The sequence below is a fragment of the Podarcis pityusensis genome, assembly GCF_964106645.2.
Source record: "Podarcis pityusensis genome assembly, chromosome: 6".
Lineage (NCBI taxonomy): Eukaryota > Metazoa > Chordata > Lepidosauria > Squamata > Lacertidae > Podarcis > Podarcis pityusensis.
Window position 1 is genome coordinate 14,105,703 of NC_138030.1, and position 22,309 is coordinate 14,128,011.

Consider the following 22,309-nt stretch of genomic DNA (forward strand, 5'->3'; position numbering starts at 1 on the left):
TGGATGAGGTCACCCAGGATTTGGGGATTGGGTTTCATCGCTATGTTGATGATAACACCCAGCTCTATCTCTCTTTTGCATCTGATTCAGGTAAGGCAGTAGGAATGTTCTACTGGTGTCTGTGAGCTGACCAAGGCCTAATCTCGAATAGCTCAGCACCAGATGCCTCCAGGAAGCTCTCAAGCAGAGCATGAAGGCATCAACCTTCTCTCATTTTTGCCTCCAATGTCTGGTAGTCAAAGGAGGGAAACTGCATATGCCACCCTGAGCATCATGGAGAAAGGACAAGATAAAAATGGTGATCAACGGCAGAGATCATTATGTGCGTGACCTAAAGGTTAATTCTGTTATCAGTAAGCAAGCTAAGCTTGCAGGGAGAGGGGTGAAGGTGCTGTGGAGCAGCTCGCCAGAGTGCTGTGATCTCTAGCGAGGTAGCAAACCCCCTGACTGGCTGTGTAGTCTTGAGGGAGTTTTCCCTCCTTATGTTTTGGCTGACTGTCCCCCCACGATGTACAAGGCCTGAAGTAAGAAAGGCAAAACCTCTCTGTTCCTTTCTCCTCATATTATATGCTGTTGCTCAGTAAGGTGTCATCAGGACTTTGCCAACAAATGGAACAATAAAGAAGGGTACAACAATCCTATTGTCCATGGGATGGCCTGAGGTTCTTTGTTCTGGGTGCAGAAACTTATACCATCCTTGCCACTATGCCGTCAATCCTCTGGTAATGGCAAAAGAGGGTGGGACAAGACAGGGTCAGATCAAGGAAGGCTCCTGGGATGGGGGGACTATCATACATATTTCCTCCATTGCCTTCTACTCTAGCGAGCACATCTTGGGATTCGTTAGTTCTTTTACCACCAATTTTCTCTCCCCCACCATATCCACAGGTTTGCTCTGCCACTTTCCTGCACAGTCAAAGGCTGGGGGGAATCGTGCAAAGCGCTAAGGGAACATTTCTGCTTGTGCAATGGAACATTCTCCCTCTCTCCTCCCCCTGGGCACCCCCTCAATCTGTTTTTTGCATTACCCCAACCTTCGGGAGCAAATATGGTGAGGCACGAGGCATGTGCAGGGAGAAGACAGTGGGGGGAGTCCTGAAATGCGAGTGGGAATCCTTGCGCTGATGGGATGTGGTAGCTTAGTACCGCCCACCATTCAGATTCCCCTCATGCGTCACTTTGCACCTACTAACAGTGAATCTTATTTAGCATAGTGCTGCCCGTTCCTACAATTCAGAGGAATTATTTTGGAGCTATTCACAGTCTGCTTGGGTTTATACCACCCCCGATAATTTGTGACATCTGCAAACTTGGCTATCTCACTGCCTGAGGATAATTTATGTTAAATAGTGCCAGTTCCAATTAGGAATAGGAGAGAAATTAGATTCCATTAAAGGTGGACCTACGTAATTTGCGTTTTCTGAAATATAGCGTGAACTGAAACACAGCCAACCTTTGAAAGTTGCACTTCTCTGAATTTTGCAATGCAGTTACCCGGCCAAGTAATGTGTACAAAAATGCATATAACCAATATAATGGTTGCATTAAAATGCATGTGTTAGTGGAACTAACGTACAAAAATGCATTATATTAGAGGAAAATATTTAGCAAAAATATGTATATCGGGCAAAGTTGTGTACCAAAATTAGGGGAAAATTGCACTGAAATGCTGATGAATTTTCATGGGCACATTTTTTATTTTTAAAAATGCAAATTGGTGAGGAAATGTGGAGAACTCAATTTAAGATTGGAAAAATTAGCAACTGGGAGAAACCAAAATGGCAGATTCGCCCAGCCCTAGTTCCAATATGGATCCTTGGAGGATGCTGTTCCTTGTTTGTCTGTCCATTGTGAAAACACTCCATTTACTTGCATCCTCTGCTTCCTGTTCCTTGACAAGCTACCAGTCCAGAAGTACCCCATGACTGCTGAGTTTACTCTGGAACCTTTGGTAAGAAACATTGCCAATAGCTTGATCCAACTGTAGTGTCTACTGGATCAACCCTAAATGTTTGTGCAAAGAAAAGGTCCGTATAGTGAAAGCTATGGTTTTCCCAGTAGTGATGTATGGAAGTGAGAACTGGACCATAAAGAAGGCTGATCACCAAAGAATTGATGCTTTTGAATTATGGTGCTGGAGGAGACTCTTGAGAGTTCCATGGACTGCAAGAACATCAAACCTCTCCATTTTTAAGGAAATCAGCCCTGAGTGCTCACTGGAAGGACAGATCCTGAAGCTGAGGCTCCAATACTTTGGCCACCTCATGAGAAGAGAAGACTCCCTGGAAAAGACCCTGATGTTGGGAAAGATGGAGGGCACAAGGAGAAGGGGACAACAGAGGACGAGATGGTTGGATGGTGTTCTCGAAGCTACCAGCATGAGTTTGACCAAGCTGCGGGAGGCAGTGGAGGACAGGGGTACCTGGCATGCTCTGGTCCATGGGGTCACGAAGAGTCGGACACGACTAAACGACTAAACAACAACAAGAATTTGTGGCAATGCAGAAGGACCGAGGTTCAATCACTAGCATATCCAGGTGGGTCTGGAAATGTTCCCTGTCTGAAATCCTGGAAAGTTGCTGCTAGTTATAGAATCATAGGATCATAGTCAGTGTAAACAATTTTGAGCAAGGTGGACTGATGATTGGACTGTAAAAAAGTAGCTTCCAAATGCAGGAAGGAAACGCAAAGAATAAATTATGGATTTTAATAATTTCCTAAATTGAAACAAAGAGCTATATATATTCTGTTGGAACGCACCTTTGCTGGTTGGCAGAACCATCCTATTGGTATGGGAGATGGGAGAAACTGTGGCAAAAGAACTATCAAAGTCCAAGCCCTGATGTTCTTCTGCTGGTCAGGGCAGGTGGTGGTGGAGGAAATCTATATGGTGCCATCCTGTGTTCCTATAACGTAGGACTTTCATTTGTAGAAGACACTCCAGGCTGGATTCAAGTAAGCAGTTGCAGGAGCTAGTGCAACAAATCCCACTAGTGATATGGGGCTTCCCCTCCTTTCCTCCCCTGTGCCCCCCAATCAGCTCTGAGGGGTCAGGGGAACCCCCAAACAGCATGCAGGAATAGGAGAGGAGAATTTCTATATTTTTGTTTGACCAACAATTTCACATCTGCTTTCTTTAAGGACTTTTGGGGTCTATGCTATTTGATCATAGTGACTTGTCAATGTATATTTTTTTCTAATTTGTCATTTAAAACATATTTTGTCAGCTCTAGACTATGTTCTTCAGACGCCCTTTCTGAAATGGAAATAATTTATTCAGTATGTCTGCTGTTTCTCTGTCTTTCTTGGTAACCCTTTCATCCCTTTTTCATCTACTTGCTTCCCGGGGCTTCTGTTGTATTTAAATAAATTTTATTGTTTGTCTTCATGTTGTATGTTCATGTTGTCTGGAAACACAGAGATGATTGTTTAATCCTGAATCCTTCTCTTATGTCAGAAGAATGAGCTAAAATTAGTGGGTGACCCCAATATGAGTTTAGCCAAATGTCAACTTTCCAAAAATACAGTTTCCTAAAAGATGTGATAATAGACTATAGAGTTGGAAAGGATCACAAGGATCAATCTAGTTCAACTCCCTGCAATGCAGGAATCTTTCACCTAACACGGGACTCAAACCCACAACCTGAGATTAAGAGTCTGATGCTCTACCAACTGAGCCATTATTCAAATCCAAGAAGCCTCACTTTCTTGAATGAAGTAGCTTCAAAGAGAGATTCTGCCCATGAATTACAACCAGTGGAGGCTGGGCCATTAGGACAAATGGAATACTACCCAACCAACCTCAGTCTACCCCCTTGTGAAACAGAGCAGAAGGGAGCACAGAGACAAAACTGGAATGAGCTGGCTCTGCCTGTCATTGGCTCTGCCCCCCCCCCCCATTGGGCTCCCTGCCTTCTGTCCTACCAGTTCCCAGCAGCTACCACTGATTGTTGTTGTTTGGTCGTTTAGTCGTGTCCGACTCTTCATGACCCCATGGACCAGAGCACGCCAGGCACTTCTGTCTTCCACTGCCTCCCGCAGTTTGGTCAGACTCATGTTTGTAGCTTTGAGAACACTGCCCAACCACCTCGTCCTCTATCGTCCCCTTCTCCTTGTGCCCTCCATCTTTCCCAACATCAGGGTCTTTTCCAGGGAGTCTTCTCTTCTCATGAGGTGGCCAAAGTATTGGAGCCTCAGCTTCACGATCTGTCCTTCAAGTGAGCACTCAGGGCTGATTTCCTTAAGAATGGAGATTACAACTTAGCAAAGAAGTTCATTTCTATCACCTACAAACTGAATAGAGATCATGGATTTTTATTCCACTGGAGGTATTAATTAGTTTACCAATGCCAAGGAGCTTGTTAATCATCCATACTATTTTGTGAATAGTCACAGTAACAATGTTACATACATTTGAGCTTTGATGTAATTGCCGCAGCCTCTCTAACCTCACTGCTTACAATTGCCGCTGCTACCATGCTTATATATGTGTGTGTGTGTGTGTGTGTGTGTGCCAACTCAAGACAACAACTCCTAAGTGGACTCTGGGTCCATGAACATTTATGCCACAATAACGTTCATAGTCTTTGAGGTGCCACAAGACCCTCTGTGATTTCTACAAACCAACGTATTCATACGTGGCCCAAAGGAACTTGCCAGTTCAGACAAAGCATTTGCATGTGGGATTTCAGAATCTGGGTCTTGCTCTATTTTCACAGAAAATTTCCAGGCAGTGTTTGTGAAGAGGAGAGTGTTGTGAGGCATATACAAATAAACACATTTGAATGGCATCCCTGTCTCATCCTGACATTTGCAGGAAAATGGCAAGGGGGCTGTGCTTAGTCAATCAACTGGCGATACTCATCAATGCAAATATTTTGATTGACAACAAAGTGCTCCTGATTGCTCAGGCAGCAGATGGTTTAAGAGAGCATTAATATTTTTAATACAAGCAGTTGCAAAACAAAAAACAAAAAAAAAATGGCTTGGGTCTTCTTCTTCTTTGGCGATCACTCGTAGCCGAGCAAGATTGTCTTCCATAAACATGGTTTTAACAATGAGTCCGTAAGTGACCATGAAGGCCAATTCTGGATCCACACATCCTTCCACAGTGGGGACATTGGTTTCCAGACAGGAGCTGATCACGGTGTGGATTGCCGAGAGTGCCTTCCTCTTAGCACGTTCCTCCCTTGCGTCCTGAGTTCAAGTGTCTTCAAAGCCCATGACACCTTTGCTAAAGGCTGTCCTCCAATTGGAGCACTCGCAGGCCAGTGTTTCCCAGTTGTCAGTGTTTATACTACATTTTTTTAAAATTTGCCTTGAGATAGTCTTTAAACCTCTTTTGTTGACCACCAGCATTACGCTTTCCATTTTAAAGTTTGGAATACAGTAGTTGCTTTGGTAAGACACTCATCAGGCATCCGCACAACATGACCAGTCCAACGAAGTTGATGTTGAAGAATCATTGCTTGGGTAGGAGGAGGGCCATAGCATCTGTTTTGCATGCAGACGGTTCCATATTCAATCCCTGGCATCTCCAGTACCTCAAATCCTGGAGACCCACTGCCAGTCAGTGCAGATGGTACAAAGCTAGATGAATCAATGGGTGTGACTTGGGTTCCTGTGTTCCTATGATCCATTGTTGTTTAGTTGTTTAGTCGTGTCCGACTCTTCATGACCCCATGGACCAGAGCACGCCAGGCACTCCTGTCTTCCACTGCCTCCTGCAGTTTAGTCAAACTCATGCTGGTAGCTTTGAGAACACTGTCCAACCATCTCGTCCTCTGTCGTCCCCTTCTCCTTGTGCCCTCCATCTTTCCCGACATCAGGGTCTTTTCCAGGGAGTCTTCTCTTCTCATGAGGTGGCCAAAGTATTGGAGCCTCAGCTTCACAATCTGTCCTTCCAGTGAGCACTCAGGGCTGATTTCCTTCAGAATGGATAGGTTTGATCTTCTTGCAGTCCATGGGACTTTCAGGAGTCTCCTCCAGCACCATAATTCAAAAGCATCAATTCTTCGGCGATCAGCCTTCTTTATGGTCCAGCTCTCAGTTCCATACATCACTACTGGGAAAACCATAGCTTTAACTACAGTGGTACCTCGGGTTAAGTACTTAATTCGTTCCGGAGGTCTGTTCTTAACCTGAAACTGTTTTTAACCTGAAGCACCACTTTAGCTAATGGGGCCTCCTGCTGCCACCGCGCCACCGGAGCACGATTTCTGTTCTCATCCTGAAGCAAAGTTCTTAACCCGAGGTACTATTTCTGGGTTAGCAGAGTCTGTAACCTGACGCATATGTAACCTGAAGTGTATGTAACCTGAGGTACCACTGTATATGGACCTTTATTGGCAAGGTCCTATGATCCATAGCCTTCCATAAAAGCTTTGGATCCAACAGAGAGGTTCTCACTGGATGACTGGGGAGCTTGTGCTTGCCAATTTCCCACTTCCCTCTCCAGTTCTGTGCCCCTCATGGGACTCATGGGACTTGGAGTCCTGCAACATCTGGAAGGCCAATGGTTCCCCCACTGCTGCTGTAAGTAAGAGCATGTACAGATGCAGCAATAAGTGTATGCATCACCTGCTGCCACCTGGGGAATGTGCACATTGTCTGCAACTAGTTTCTTTGCAAGATCTTGATGCATCTAATGTACAAGAACAGAAACTTCTTCAGGTGCCTGGAGAAGTGTGGAAGGGGGGGAGGAGGAGAAGGATGTGTTAGTCTCAGTCTGAACATAAGGATCCGAGGAAGTCGAGATTGGCAGTACTGTGTCATTACAGGTTGCAGCCAGAGATTTTTCAGAGACTGAAACTAGTAATAGAAATGTTTTATTGGCCACCTAACCAGAAAGAACAACTGGCCTGTGAAACCACTGTGCAAATAAAACAGGCATGTTTTAAAAAGAAAAGAGGAGTAGGGGATCAAGCAGAGAGCAAAGACTGAGGATTATAACAACCCAGGCATTGACTGGAATATATGTATTAAAGCAGCCATTCCGAAATGTCTAATAGCTGAGGCCACAGCTTTCCACGCATTAAAATAAGCAGCCCGCTTCACTCTTAGCAACCAAAAAGCTTTCAAGGTGTGAAAGGGTATGAAGCGACCTTCCTCTCCTTGTGCATAATTCGTTTGAGGAATCCATTGCCACAAACTAGGGGCGGCCTCTAGTTTTTTTTCATGGGAGATCGGTCAGAATCACGACAACTATAGAAAACCTCCAGCTTCAGTGGGAGTTTGCTACTGAATACCAGCTACCAGGAAGCGTAAACTAGAGAGGGCTGGTGCCTTCCTTGGATATTAAGGAATAACACAAAGGAGTGACTGGGATAACTGCAGTGTTTTCTTTCTCCCCCCCCCCCCACCTCAGCAGCAATTATGACGTCCACCCAGGGAGAACGTTTTCCAAGGTGAACTGCAAAGCAGATGGGGGGGGGGGAGAGTTTTCAGCCTCTGAAAGCTTGCATCTCAAAAGGCAATTTTCAGCAACAAGGAACCCTCTGACGGATTACACTTTCATGCTAGCCAGCGTTGTCCTGAAACAATAATCTCTTAACTACTTACAATTGAGAGCCCCCAGTGATTGGTTCTTTGGAAGGAAATAAAATGCAATGGTATTCAGTGTTTTTGTGGCACTCGGGATGGTGGAATGGGTCATAAGAACTGGATTACAGCTGACCCTACCATGAGACAGGGTGAGGCAAGTGCCTCTGGTGGCAGATGCCGAGGAACAGAAGAAGGTCCCCCTGCCATTTCCCTGAGTGCTCTGAACCAGTCATCCCCAACCTGCGGCCCTCCAGATGTTTTGGCCTACAACTTCCATGACCCCTAGCTAACTGGACCAGTGGTCAGGGATGATGGGAGTTGTAGTCCAAAACATCTGGAGGGCCGAAGGTTGGGGGGTGCCTGCTCTAAGCTAACCTGTTCTGCCCTCAGTCATCCAAACGATATTCAGCAGCTGCTCTCATTCTGTATGTAGGATGGATACAGGGCAAGAGCTCCATCTTGTCTTTCATCTCAGGCAACGAATTATTTTGGGCTAGTCCTAAAAATCCGTGCTATGGTCATTCTCACAACAGTCCTGTGATAAAGGTGAAAGAGCTGTATGTTTAAAACTGAGATTACATATGTAGGGGCAAAACCGGAACATCCCCCCCCCCGTGAAAACTGATATTCCTCTCTAGAAATCCCTGTGCTTTGTGTCTGCATAAATGCAGTGTGTATGTGCCATATATGTTTCTTGTTCCTGTGTTTTTATTTTGTGAACTACCTTGAGAAGATGTATGGAAGTGAGAGCTGGACCATCAAGAAGGCTGATCGCTGAAGAATTGATGCTTTTGAATTATGGTGCTGGAGGAGACTCTTGAGAGTCCCATGGACTGCAGCAGCTGAAGAAGGAGCAAAAAGGGTTTTCTTGTGTGTGTGTGTTTCTTTGTGGCTGATTAGCTGCTCTCCCTGTGCAAAGGTCAGAGGGGGCAGGGTTTCTGTTGAGGCAGGTGATTAGCTGTGGGAGGAGCTTATCAGAGCTTGCAGGGCAGCAGCTGAAGAAGGAGCAAAAAGGGTTTTCTTGTGTGTGTGTGTGTGTGTGTGTGTGTGCGCGCGCACACACACACAGTTTGATCCATCTTTTAGATTTAGGGGAGCTAGTCTCAAACGTTTGTTGGGGGAGACCTAAGTTTTTTTGGGGGGGAGTTATTTCTCCTGTCTTCACGCTTTTTATGATGGAGGACCACTGTAGCCACCCCCAACGACACGTTCTCAAGATGGAGGGTGAGGGAACAGCTGCAGTCGCCTGCAGTTCCTGCGCAATGTTTGCCATCTTGCCAAAGGTTGCAGGCAGCTTTACCTGCAGCAATTGCATGTTGGTTGGCCTCTTAGAAGACAAAGTCCAGCAACTGGAGGAACGTGTAGCTACACTCCAAAGAATTAGAGAGCTGGAGCTCTTCTTGGAAGCAACAGAGCACACCGTCTCCACCAAGGAGAAGACAGGGGACTCCCCTGAGAAGGAGGCTAGTTCACCAACACAGGAGCCAGATATATGGAGAAACGTGACTCAAAGAAGTAGGAGGCCCAGGGTTCGCTCTGATTGTTTAGAAATACACAATCGCTTTGAGGTCCTCTCCCCTAGCATGGAAGACGAAGAGCAGACTCCATTTGAGGATCTCTCCCTCATTACAGTCGATCAGGTATATGAAGACGAGCAGCAAAGTCAGTCCTCAGGGAATGTGCAGGCGCCCTTGGAACGGACAGCTCACGGAAGAACCCCGACCAGACCTAAGAGGAGGCAAGTAGTGGTGATAGGGGATTCCCTACTGAGAGGAACAGAAGCAGTGATCTGAGGGCCTGACAAGATGTCTCGGGAAGTGTGCTGTCTCCCCGGGGCTAAGATCCAAGATGTAACTGAATGACTGCAAGGAATCATAAAACCCACTGACAAATACCCCTTCCTCTTGGTTCATGTGGGAACCAATGACACTGCAAGCAATAGCCTCCAGAAGATCAAAAGAGACTACGAGGCTCTGGGCAGGAAATTGAAGCAATTAAATGCACAAATTGTCATCTCATCTGTCCTCCCAGTTGAACGACGTGGCCCAGGGAGAGAGGGAAAAATAGTGGAAGTGAACAGCTGGCTTCGCAAATGGTGTAAACAGGAACGGTTTGGATTCTTAGATCACGGACTGCAGTTTCTTGAAGATGGACTTCTGGCAAGCGATGGGCTGCACCTCACAACGGTTGGGAGGAATGTTTTTGCCAAAATTCTCAGAAACCTCATCAGGAGGGCTTTAAACTGACTAATGTGGGGGAGGGAGACAGTGCTCCTGAAGGCAGGAGTCTATCAATTGACGAAGATGATCATCCAAATGTCATAGACCAAATGGAGCAAACAGCACGCAGACCTAGTGGTGGGAGGAAAAAATCCTTAAATAAGAGACATGGGGGAATGATTAATGGACTTCAATGTCTGTACACTAATGCGCAAAGCATGGGAAATAAACAAGATGAGCTTGAGCTCTTGGTACAGCAAACTAAATATGACATAATAGGCATGACTGAAACCTGGTGGGATAAGTCCCACGATTGGAATGTAATAATGGAGGGATACAATCTATTTCAGAGAAACAGACCAGACAAGAAAGGAGGAGGAGTGGCGTTATATGTCAGGAATGTGTATACCTGTGAAGAGATCCAAGATTTAGAACCTCAAAGCAAAAGTGAGAGCATTTGGGTCAAAATTAAGGGAGAGAAGAATAACAGTGACCTCACTGTGGGAGTTTACTATAGATCCCCAAGCCAAACGGAGGACATAGATGATGCCTTCCTGGAACAGATGGCCAAGCATGCAAAAGGAAGGGAGATAGTAGTAATGGGGGACTTCAATTACCCGGATATTTGTTGGATGTCAAACTCAGCCAAGAGCATAAGGTCAAACAGATTCCTCACTGGCCTTGCAGACAACTTCATTGTCCAGAAAGTGGGAGAGGCAACAAGAGGAACAGCCATTTTAGATCTGGTCCTAACCAATGTTGATGACCTGGTTAGTGGGGTAGAAGTGGAAGGATCATTAGGCGCGAGTGATCATGCTCTTCTGAAGTTTACTATACAGCGGAAAGGAGCAGCCAAGCATACTAGGACTCAATTTCTTGACTTTAAGAAAGCCGACTTCATAAAACTTAGGGAAGTGCTGGGTGAGATCCCATGGACAGTAATACTAAAAGGAAAGGGAGTTCATGATGGCTGGGAGTTTGTTAAGAGGGAGATAGTAAAAGCACAACTTCAGGCAATACCAGTGAGACGGAAACGTGGAAGGTGCCTAAAGAAGCCAGGGTGGCTATCTAAAGAACTTTTAACTGAGTTAAGATTAAAAAAGGATGTGTACAAAAAATGGAAAAGGGGGGAAACCACCAAAGAGGAATTCAAACAAATAGCCAGCACGTGTAGACACAAAGTCAGAAAAGCTAAAGCACAGAATGAACTCAGGCTTGCTAGAGAGGTTAAAAGCAACAAAAAAGGCTTTTATGGGTATGTTCATAGCAAAAGGAAGAACAAAGAAACAGTGGGGTCACTCAGAGGAGAAGATGGTGAAATGCAAACAGGGGACACAGAAAGGGCTGAACTCCTCAATGCCTTCTTTGCCTCAGTCTTCTCTGATAAAGAAAACAATGCCCGACCTGAGGAATTTGGAGCAAATGATTCAGCAGAGGAAACACAGCCCAGAATAACTAAGGAGATAGTACAAGAATACTTGGCTAGTCTAGATGTATTCAAGTCTCCAGGGCCAGATGAACTGCATCCAAGAGTATTAAAAGAACTGGCAGATGTGATCTCAGAACCACTGGCAGTCATCTTTGAGAATTCCTGGAGAACAGGCGAAGTCCCGGCAGACTGGAGGAGGGCAAATGTTGTCCCTATTTTCAAAAAGGGGGAAAGAGAGGACCCAAATAATTACCGCCCAGTCAGTCTGACATCAATACCAGGGAGGATTCTGGAGCAGATCATTAAGCAAACAGTCTGTGAGCACCTAGAAAGGAATGCTGTGATCACCAATAGTCAGCATGGATTTCTGAAAAATAAGTCATGTCAGACTAACCTGATATCGTTTTTTGACAGAATTACAACCCTGGTAGATGAAGGGAACGCAGTGGATGTAGCCTACCTTGATTTCAGCAAGGCATTTGACAAGGTGCCCCATGATATTCTTGTAAAGAAGCTGGTAAAATGCGGTCTTGACTATGCTACCACTCAGTGGATTTGTAACTGGCTGACTGACCGAACCCAAAGGGTGCTCATCAATGGTTCCTCTTCATCCTGGAGAAGAGTGACTAGTGGGGTGCCACAGGGTTCTGTCTTGGGCCCGGTCTTATTCAACATCTTTATCAACGACTTGGATGATGGACTCAAGGGCATCCTGATCAAATTTGCAGATGACACCAAACTGGGAGGGGTGGCTAACACCCCAGAGGACAGGATCACACTTCAAAACGACCTTGACAGATTAGAGAACTGGGCAAAAACAAACAAGATGAATTTTAACAGGGAGAAATGTAAAGTATTGCACTTGGGCAAAAAAAATGAGAGGCACAAATACAAGATGGGTGACACCTGGCTTGAGAGCAGTACATGTGAAAGGGATCTAGGAGTCTTGGTTGACCACAAACTTGACATGAGCCAACAGTGTGATGCGGCAGCTAAAAAAGCCAATGCAATTCTGGGCTGCATCAATAGGAGTATAGCATCTAGATCAAGGGAAGTAATAGTGCCACTGTATTCTGCTCTGGTCAGACCTCACCTGGAGTACTGTGTCCAGTTCTGGGCACCACAGTTCAAGAAGGACACTGACAAACTGGAACGTGTCCAGAGGAGGGCAACCAAAATGGTCAAAGGCCTGGAAACGATGCCTTATGAGGAACGGCTAAGGGAGCTGGGCATGTTTAGCCTGGAGAAGAGGAGGTTAAGGGGTGATATGATAGCCATGTTCAAATATATAAAAGGATGTCACAGAGGAGGGAGAAAGGTTGTTTTCTGCTGCTCCAGAGAAGCGGACACGGAGCAATGGATCCAAACTACAAGAAAGAAGATTCCACCTAAACATTAGGAAGAACTTCCTGGCAGTAAGAGCTGTTCGACAGTGGAATTTGCTGCCAAGGAGTGTGGTGGAGTCTCCTTCTTTGGAGGTCTTTAAGCAGAGGCTTGACAACCATATGTCAGGAGTGCTCTGATGGTGTTTCCTGCTTGGCAGGGGGTTGGACTCGATGGCCCTTGTGGTCTCTTCCAACTCTATGATTCTATGATTCTATGACTGCAAGAAGATCAAACCGATCCATTCTGAAGGAAATCAGCCCTGAGTGCTCACTGGAAGGACAGATCCTGAAGCTGAGGCTCCAATACTTGGGCCACCTCATGAGAAGAGAAGACTCCCTGGAAAAGACCCTGATGTTGGAAAAGATAGAGGACACAAGGAGAAGGGGGCGACAGAGGACGAGATGGTTGGACAGTGTTCTCGAAGCTACCAGCATGAGTTTGACCAAACTGCGGGAGGCAGTGGAAGACAGGAGTGCCTGGCATGCTCTGGTCCATGGGGTCATGAAGAGTCGGACACGACTAAACAACAACAACAACACCTTGAGAAGATGACAAAAATGCTTTACCTTAAATTAAATGTATCCTCTGATTTCGCCCACACACCTACAGGAAACAAGAAAAGTCCAGCTTCATCAACCAACCACACGGAAATCAGCCCAGTTTCTACTATATGCAGCTTTTCACCCAACCGGATGTACTATTTTTCACATGATTAACAATTGTGTGGTTTCTCTCTCGATTACCCCGCTCCTCAGTGTCTGGGGGCTGTGTTCGCTTTTGGAAGGGAATGACAGATGGAAAGGTAAGGAGTGGGATGAATAAAGAACTGGTTTCTGCCTCCCTCTCTCCTGTCCATCAAACCTGACTGGCATTTTCCTAGCATTACAATGGCAGAGAGGCTCAAAGAGTAATAATCTTTCAGTCGGGCTCTTCCCAATGACTTTGCAAGAGCACTGGGAAGGAATTCTTCCGAGCACGAGCGCCGTCTGAGATTAAGGTAATGATATTTGTGCTGCAAATGTTTGCTTAACAAAATGCAAACTCTCTGCCGGAGGTGCACAAATGTATTACAGTATATATATATATATATATATATATATATATATATATATATACTGGGTGGGAGAAAGACAGAGGAGGGGGAGAGAATATGCGACTGAAAAGAGAGATAAATTACAATTCCATGGGCAGAGCTGAAACCAGCTGGTGAGAGTGTGCTGTTCTCTTAAAAATAGCACTTCAGGGTACAATCCGTAGAGCAGGGGTCAGCAACCTAAGGCCCATGAGCCGGAAGCGGACTGCGGAGGTTGTCTGACCAGCCCACAAGCTGCCCCTGAACTGAGTTGCCTGCTCATGTGCTGCGCTAAACCAGCGTGGCATGGGGACTCATGTCTGCACATGCGCAGACACAGGCACCAAAAATTGTGGGATCTCTGTGGGACCAATCTGGCCCAGGCAAAATAAACCTTGCCCACCCCTGCCGTAGAGGCTGGTCTACTCCAGCAAATAGGGCATTGCCCCACCAGCATCATTCTACCCCCCACCAGCTCTCACCTGCTTGCCTTCTTATTTATGTCCATTCCAAGGAGTGGCCCTGCCTGCCACCTTTCTGCTCCTTCGTCTCAGTGTTGCCCTTGTAGAAGTCATCAGCAGAGAGCAGGAAGGGGCGGGGACAAAACACCTCTCATTGGCTCTGGCTCCATATCAGCCTCCCTGCTTTCCCTCCTACCATGCCCTCCTTCCAATGGGCGCCAGTCACCACTAACTGGCTTTCACATTAGGCATTTAGGGTGCTTTACTGTGGGTTAAACCACAGAGCCTAGGACTTGCTGATCAGAAGGTCGGCAGTTTGAATCACCGCAACGGGGTGAGCTGCCGTTGCTCGGTCCCTGCTCCTGCCAACCTAGCAGTTTGAAAGCACATCAAAGTGCAAGTAGATAAATAGGTACCACTCCGGCGGGAAGGTAAACAGCATTTCCGTGCACTGCTCTGGTTCGCCAGAAGCAGCTTAGTCATGCTGGCCACATGACCCGAAAGCTGTATGCCGGCTCCCTCAGCCAATAAAGCAAGATGAGCGCCACAACCCCAGACTCGGTCACGACTGGACCTAATGGTCAGGGGTCCCTTTACCTTTACTCATTCACAAGTTATAGGGATTCTCGCATCACCACCATTTCACCCATATAGTTACAGTGCTTCCTCCATCTTTTTCTTCTTACTGCAGAAAGTCCTTTGAGAAATAATAATTATAGCACATTGCCGAATGGCGGACTCCCTCCGAGCTCCGGAGGGAGTCTGCTCGGCAGGGGCTGGGTCCTACCGTGCCGGCGACGCGGGGACCCTCAAAAACCACGGGCACGGAGCCCGTGGACATGGGGACTCGGCTGGCACCGCTAGCGCCCTCCCGACTCGTGAAGGAGCCTTTTTAAAGGCTTCGGATCGGGTGCCGGGGAGTGGCGTGGTGCTTTGAGTCCATTGCTTCCCCTGCCGAGCGCAGCCGCATGCCATTCGACGGAGAGCGCTGACTTCTTCCATTGGAAATTCGGACTATCAACAACAACCCGTGAGTAATTGGGAAACCGGGTACAAAAGGAGAAAAAAAGAATTTTTTTTCGGATTCGGCACGAGCGGGGGGGATCTAAAAAGGAAGTCAGTCCCCCCCCCCCCCCCGATTGTAAACATTCTAAAACAAGGACTGGGTAACCAAGATCGAAAGAGAAGTTTATTGCTGACAAAAATCATTAATTCCACGATGGGAAATTACAAGAATTGTGCTGGAGGAGAAGAGTGGAGGGTGAGAGGGAAAATGCAACCCCCCCTGGGAACCGGGGCGATTCGTAGAGCCTGGCGAAGAGAGACGGAGACTTTGACAGCTGTCAAAGTAGCTGTCAAAGTTGGAGAATATAAAGAGGACTTTGTTACAAGGACTCTGCTGGCTAATTCTGTTACAATTTGACACAATATGGATATAAACTGTCGGAAAATAAGGAACAACAATTTGACTTTTGGATTAGAGGATATAAAGTTACTACAATCCCCCTAGAGGGGTTTCGGGACATTACAAGTGGTCGTACGTGGAAAATCACTCTGGGATTCGCACAGGACTTATCTTCTGGGAAAGCTGCAAAACTGACATAGTATTTTGTCTACAGAGGTGTTTACATTAAAAGGAGACAATAGAATTTTCTATTGAAGAAAGGAAGGGACTGGACGTAAGTTTTTGTTCCTGAACAACAAACCTCTGTAGAGATACCAGATTTCGGAATAAGAACGTTTTAGCAGCTGAACAAGACAAGAAACCTGAGAAAGTAAGGAATAAAAAGAACAAAGGACTAACTACGACACGGAAAGAACAATGGGAGGAGCAGCAAAGACCAAGGAAATTAAAGGCCTCTATTAGACTGGATTTTTGAAGTTAAACATTATTAAAATAAACAAATTAAAAGAAAACCGGCAAGGTGGAATGGGAAAAATCTGGCCATGGACTTGAGACCTCCAGGCTGACAACATATAGACTGATGGACATGTGGAATTCAAACCGGGGAAGGGAAGGGGGAGTTTTGGAATCCAAAGGCTAATGTAACCATCTTTTTGAACCTTCTTATACTTTTTATCTTCTATTTCTTTATATAACTTTCGTATATCATGGTATTTTGATTTGGCATGTTTAAAAAAAAGGGAATTCGTGGAAGGAAATTGGGGTTGATCTTGGGGAAAAATCTTTTTTCTTTTTCTGTTAATGATGAGGGATGATGATAAAATTGTATAATTTAAATTGGTTAATGGGTTAAACATATTAAGTTTTAAACTGGGAGTGAGAGCTTGTGGAACCAAATTAATGAAAGGGGAATACAGTCGGGGGGGGGAGGAGGGAGTCCTAGAAAGAAGATAACAAAAGTAAGGCTCTAAATGTATTCTATCTTTTCTTTTCTGTTATATTTCTATATTATTGGAAATTCTAATAAATATGATTTAAAAAAAAAAAAAAAGAGAAATAATAATTATAAGGACTCGGGAGTAGTGGAAACTGCCCTTAGGACTGGAATCATAGAATTGTAGAGTTGGAAGGGACCCTGAGCACCATCTAGTCCAGCCCCCCGCAATGCAGGAATATCAGCTAAAGCATCCATGACAGATGGCCATCTAACCTCTGCTTACAAACCTCCAAGGAAGGAGAGTCCACCACTTCTCATGGGAGTCCCACTGTTGAACAGCTCTTACTGTCAGAAAGTTCTTCCTGATGTTAAGTTAGAATCTCATTTCTTGTAATTTGAATCCATTGGATTGGGTCCTGGCCTCTGCAGGAAAAGCTTGCTCTGTTCAACATGTGACAGCCCTTTAGATATTTGAAGATGATTCTTCTATCTTTTTTAAGAGACATGGCTTTGACATGGTCAATGGCTAGGGATGGGAGAGACATTCAACCAGTCACATTTAAAGCTGAATACATGAAATTCACACTTCCGGAAATAATATAAGAATTTAAACACAGACATCTTTCAAAATTTGCACGTTTCTGAATTTTTCTATGCATTTTCCCAACCAACGAACATTTACAGAGATGCATATATTAGGATATCGTTCAGCCCGGACACTGAGGTCCAGCTCCGAGAGCCTTCTGGCAGTTCCCTCATTGCAAGAAGTGAGGTTACAGGGAACCAGGCAGAGGGCCTTCTCGGTAGTGGCGCCTGCCCTGTGAAATGCCCTCCCATCAGATGTCAAGGAAATAAACAACTATCTGACTTTTAGAAGACATCTGAAGGCAGCCCTGTTTAGGGAGCTTTTTAATGTTTGATGTTTTATTGCACTTTTAATATTTTGTTGGGAGCCGCCCAGAATGGCTGGGGAATTAATAATAATAATAATAATAATAATAATAATAATAATATAAAGTGTGCATAAAAAATGGATATGTTCATGCAAGTCACATACATACATTTTGTTAGGAGAAATTGCTTGCAAAAATGTGCACCTTAGTCAAAACTGCATACACAATTGCATTCATTAGGAAAAAATCACACTAAAATGCTGGTGAATTTCCATGAGGATATTTTATAATGATGATTATAATGTCACAAATCAAGGCAGAAATGGAGAGAACTGAATTTAAGAATGAAAAAAAATCAGTGAGAGAACCAGAACTGAGAGACATTTCCATCCCTCGCAGAGATGCAGCAGGATGCTGAAACTAACATGGCTGTATCATGTATTGGTTGTATCCAGCACCGTCTGTGCACAAGTGAAACAGACTTCTGCTAATGCAGCAAAAGTTCACCTTCCTCCTTCTCCTCCTGCAGTCGCTTCATGCATCATGAGACTCTGCTCTGGAGGCTGCAGGGAGCTCTCTCGGGAAGCTATGGGAGGGCAGACAATGCGCTGTAGGCAAGGAGAGGGAGTTAATATCCCCACTGCATAAGCAGAAGGCTGTTTGAACAATGCTGGATTTCACCAGTTCACTCTAACCTTTGTGGTGGAAACCATTTTATAACACTGTAATTTTAAAAATTATAACTACTACTTATATACTACTAATTTTATTATTTATATTATTTATATTTATATGTACAGTGGTACCTCGGGTTACATACCCTTCAGGTTACATACGCTTCAGGTTACAGACTCCGCTAACCCAGAAATAGTGCTTCAGGTTAAGAACTTTGCTTCAGGATGAGAACAGAAATCATGCTCCAGCGGCGTGGCAGCAGCAGGAGGCCCCATTAGCTAAAGTGGTGCTTCAGGTTAAGAACAGTTTCAGGTTAAGAAGAGATCTCCGGAACAAATTAAGTACTTAACCCGAGGTACCACTGTATATTATCTATATGTATATGGGTTTCTATGGGTGGTGAAACCAGCAGCACAAGCCCCTCTGCCCCTTTAATTGAAAGATGCCCCTTCCCATAACTGACACGAGAATCAATCAGGGAACCAAAGGAAAGTATGTGTTTATGTCCTGCAAAGGAGTGTACATTGAAAGCAATGTACTCTATCACACCATTTCCAATTTTCTTTAAAACTGTGTCTCCAGCCTCCGTCTATAGCTTAGACACACCCCTCCCTCCTTTTCTCGCTTCTCTGATCTGAACACAACCGTATTAAAATTTCATTCCATCCTCACACTAGATTGTAATCTTGGATACTATGTGTGTTCCTATAGTTTATACAAGAAAAATTATGTTAAATGCCAGAGCCAGTAAATATTTCAAAAGCCACTGCTAGAGTGAAAGCTGTTACTTGCCGGTCATGCATTTCAGAGCCAAGGAAAACACTTTTTCAAACCCCTTCTCTCTTCCGCCACCCCCCCCCTTTTCCGCTCCTCTTTTCTTTCCCCTTTTAAAGAGTGTTTTCTATATATCAAACAGACTGGACAAGCTGTTATGTTTCATGGTTTTATTAGAGCTGCAGATGTAAATCAACGGGAAACTGTGCCCAATTCCTAATGTAAAAAACAGTACATTCTAGAGACTGCATGATACTGTTTAAACCCATTAAATTCCCAGCTAGCTCTGGGGACTGCTGTGTGCTTATTCCAGATTCATGACTGCAAAACAAAGGGCAAAGAATACATTTCAGATTAGTTTGTGCCTTCCTAAAACTTTTTCCCATTCGAAACATGACAATGTCAATGCATAATTACATCTCAAAGTAATATACTTTCCATGAGTTTTGAGGCTGAGCAATGGCTTTGCATTTTAACCCTCCAGTACTTCTAAGAAGCTCTTTGATAATCTGATATTGGGGTTAGGTTGGCCTCAATTAAGTTATAATTTGAGCACATGCGTGCACACACAGCTGTATTCAGCAATGGGTTGGGGCCAATGTTAGTCAGAGCAGCGCCGTTGGAATTAGGAATGTTGGAGAATTCCTTCACAAATGGAAATTACCATTGCCAACATTTTTGCCCTGGAAATCAATGCAGCAAATACGATCAGTATCTGTCCGGTAAATGCAACTGGTGTTTGCTCACAATCCTCTTGTGTTGCTGGTTTTTTTAAAAAAGCCCATGATGATAAGTAATGAATTACTTTTTATTTACATTGTTTTGACGTTTCTTTCGCATTGCTACGGTGTGGAAATCATTAATTACGTTAAATTTCTGTAAATAATTACGTAAGTTACATTAAATAGCCAACAGCCATCTCGATAACATAATATTTGGAGGGAACTGAACTGCAGCAGAATGGAAACGGCACTGGTTATGACAAGGAAAGTCAGAAAAGAAATTGCTGCCTTCTTACATTCATATTTGTATGAATGACTATCTGTGGGACTATCTGTGGGACTATTTGCGGGAATGACTATCTTAGTTTTGTCAATTTCAGCAGCTCTGCTATGAGTGAAATTAAATGTGTGCACCCTACTGACTCTGATTCAATGCAAAGAGAAAGATAAGAAACTATCCTTCTATGGGTATCATTTCTAACCATGTTGAAGTATTTGAAGTGGGTGCCTGGGCCCACATATTCCACCCCCACTCCCCATTTCCCCCATGCAAGCCAACCCTGCCCACTCCACTCACAACCTTCCCACATATAGCATGACAAGAAAAATTGGAGTGACATCCATGAGACGTTGTGGGGGAATCCACCTGGACTTCAGGTTTTAGGCTTTTTGGAACGTTTGAGTCACAGAGAGAGGAAAAGACAGAGATTGAGAAGGAGGCAAAGGAAGAAAGAACGTCATCTCTCTTTTCATTATGAAGCAGCGTGGTGAAGGAATTACTATATTTATTTCTGTGTTTTCTAGCACTGAATGTGTTTCCACACATCATTATGAAAGTCGGACTTTGGTACTCTCCAAATAGAAAGGCAAAGATTCAGCAGCACAATAGCAGCTGCTTCCAAAAGAGTAGCATCTGACTCAAACAGTCTAAAAGTAGCGGAGGATAATGCACAATTTCTTTTTTAAGAAAAAAAGCAGGTAGCCTTCCCTAAATGAGCACATTTTTAGAATATGCGTATATATAAAAAGAAAAGAATTTGCAAAAGAAAAAGAAAAGAAACTTGGGGTGGCAGACTCCTGTGGACTCCTTTTGCTTTTTGTCTTTGGGTGTTTAAGGACAGGGGCTTAATCCTGCAAACAGGCCATTGAGACGCTCCAGTTTTATCACCGGCAACAGGTTTTATTTTAACTGATCCAATTTTCCCTGGAAAGAGCAGATCCAGATTGGATGGTGGAGGTTACAGGATGGCATTTTGATGACAGCGACATCTTGCGGCTGCTGCGGGAGACCTGCATTCATGATGAACATCAATCCCACAAGAAACACTCATGTGGAACAGAGTCAAAGCAGAAAATGTGGTGATGTGGGAATCAGACTCCATCCTTATCCTGGCACTTTGCCCCAGGTGTAGACAATCCGCTACACAAGGTCCACCTGGTGTGTTGCTGCTTGTTATAAGAATTTTAAGGTCTTATACAGCGAGTGGCGCTGTGGTCTAAACCACTGAGCCTAGGGCTTGTCGATCAGAAGGTTGGCGGTTCGAATCCCCGCGACGGGGTGAGCTCCTGTTGCTTGGTCCCTGCTCCTGCCCACCTAGCAGTTCAAAAGCACATCAAAGTGCAAGTAGATAAATAGGTACTGCTCCGGCGGGAAGGTAAACGGCATTTCCGTGTGCTATTCTGGTTTCGCCAGAAGCAGCTTAGTCATGCTGGCCACATGACCTGGAAGCTGTCTGCGGACAAACGCCAGCTCCCTCGGCCTATAGAGCGAGATGAGTGCCTCAACTCCAGAGTCGTCCGCGACTGGACCTAACGGTCAGGGGTACCTTTACCTTTACATATAAAATATATGTTCATAAATGTACCAAGCAAACACATACAAATATGTAAACCACATGTCTGAAACCCACAGAAAAGTCCTGAAACCATTTTCTCTCTCCCAAAATGACCTCAAATATTTCTCTGCAAGGTCGAAGGAAATGGGAAATCTTCCCATTGTCTCTGTGCTCACAAATCCTGCCTTAAGGGCACATTTAAGGTGTGAATAGGGTGTGAGCCTGTGACCTGTGACCTGGATTCAGGAGTTAAGTAGTTATAATAACAAAAGGACTTCCGGGTTGGCGCCTCCGGCAATGGCGGAGCTCCTCCGTTCGGGAGGAACTTGCTCCGTGAAAAACAGGGTCTGACCGCCACGGCAAAGGTGGAGACCCATTGAAATCACAAGCAGGAGAAGCTTGTGAACCTGGGATTTGGCTGGCACCTTTTGCGCCTCCCCTACTCGCGGGGAAACCCTGTTTTGGGGATCCGGAGCGACGTGGGGTGAGTGGCGCGGTGCTTTGAATCGACTGCTTTTTTCACGGTGTGAAGCCGCATTGCTGTTGCCGGAGAGTGCTGACTTTTTCCTGTGGACAATTGGATTTTAAACAACTACTCGTGAGTAAATCGGAAAATTGGATTTTGAAATACTTTAATTTGGCACTGAAGCGGGAGGTCATAAACAGGAAGTCCGCCTTCCGTTTTTGTAAATAGACTGAAGCAAAGACGTTACAAGTTAAAGTCTTTGAAAGCTTTTGGCAAAGGATTAAATTTCCATCAGTTTAAAATACAAAACCCCCCTTGGAAGCAGGAGAAGAGGGGGAAATTTTGGATCTAGTGAGCCTGCAGGAGAGAGTGAAAAATCAAATTACCACTCCTCTGAACCTGGGAACGGGCTGCCAGATGACGTTTGGAGAGAGTGCATTTGACAGAATGGATTTGACAGCTAGCTAAATAAGAGTAAGATACTGTTTCCATT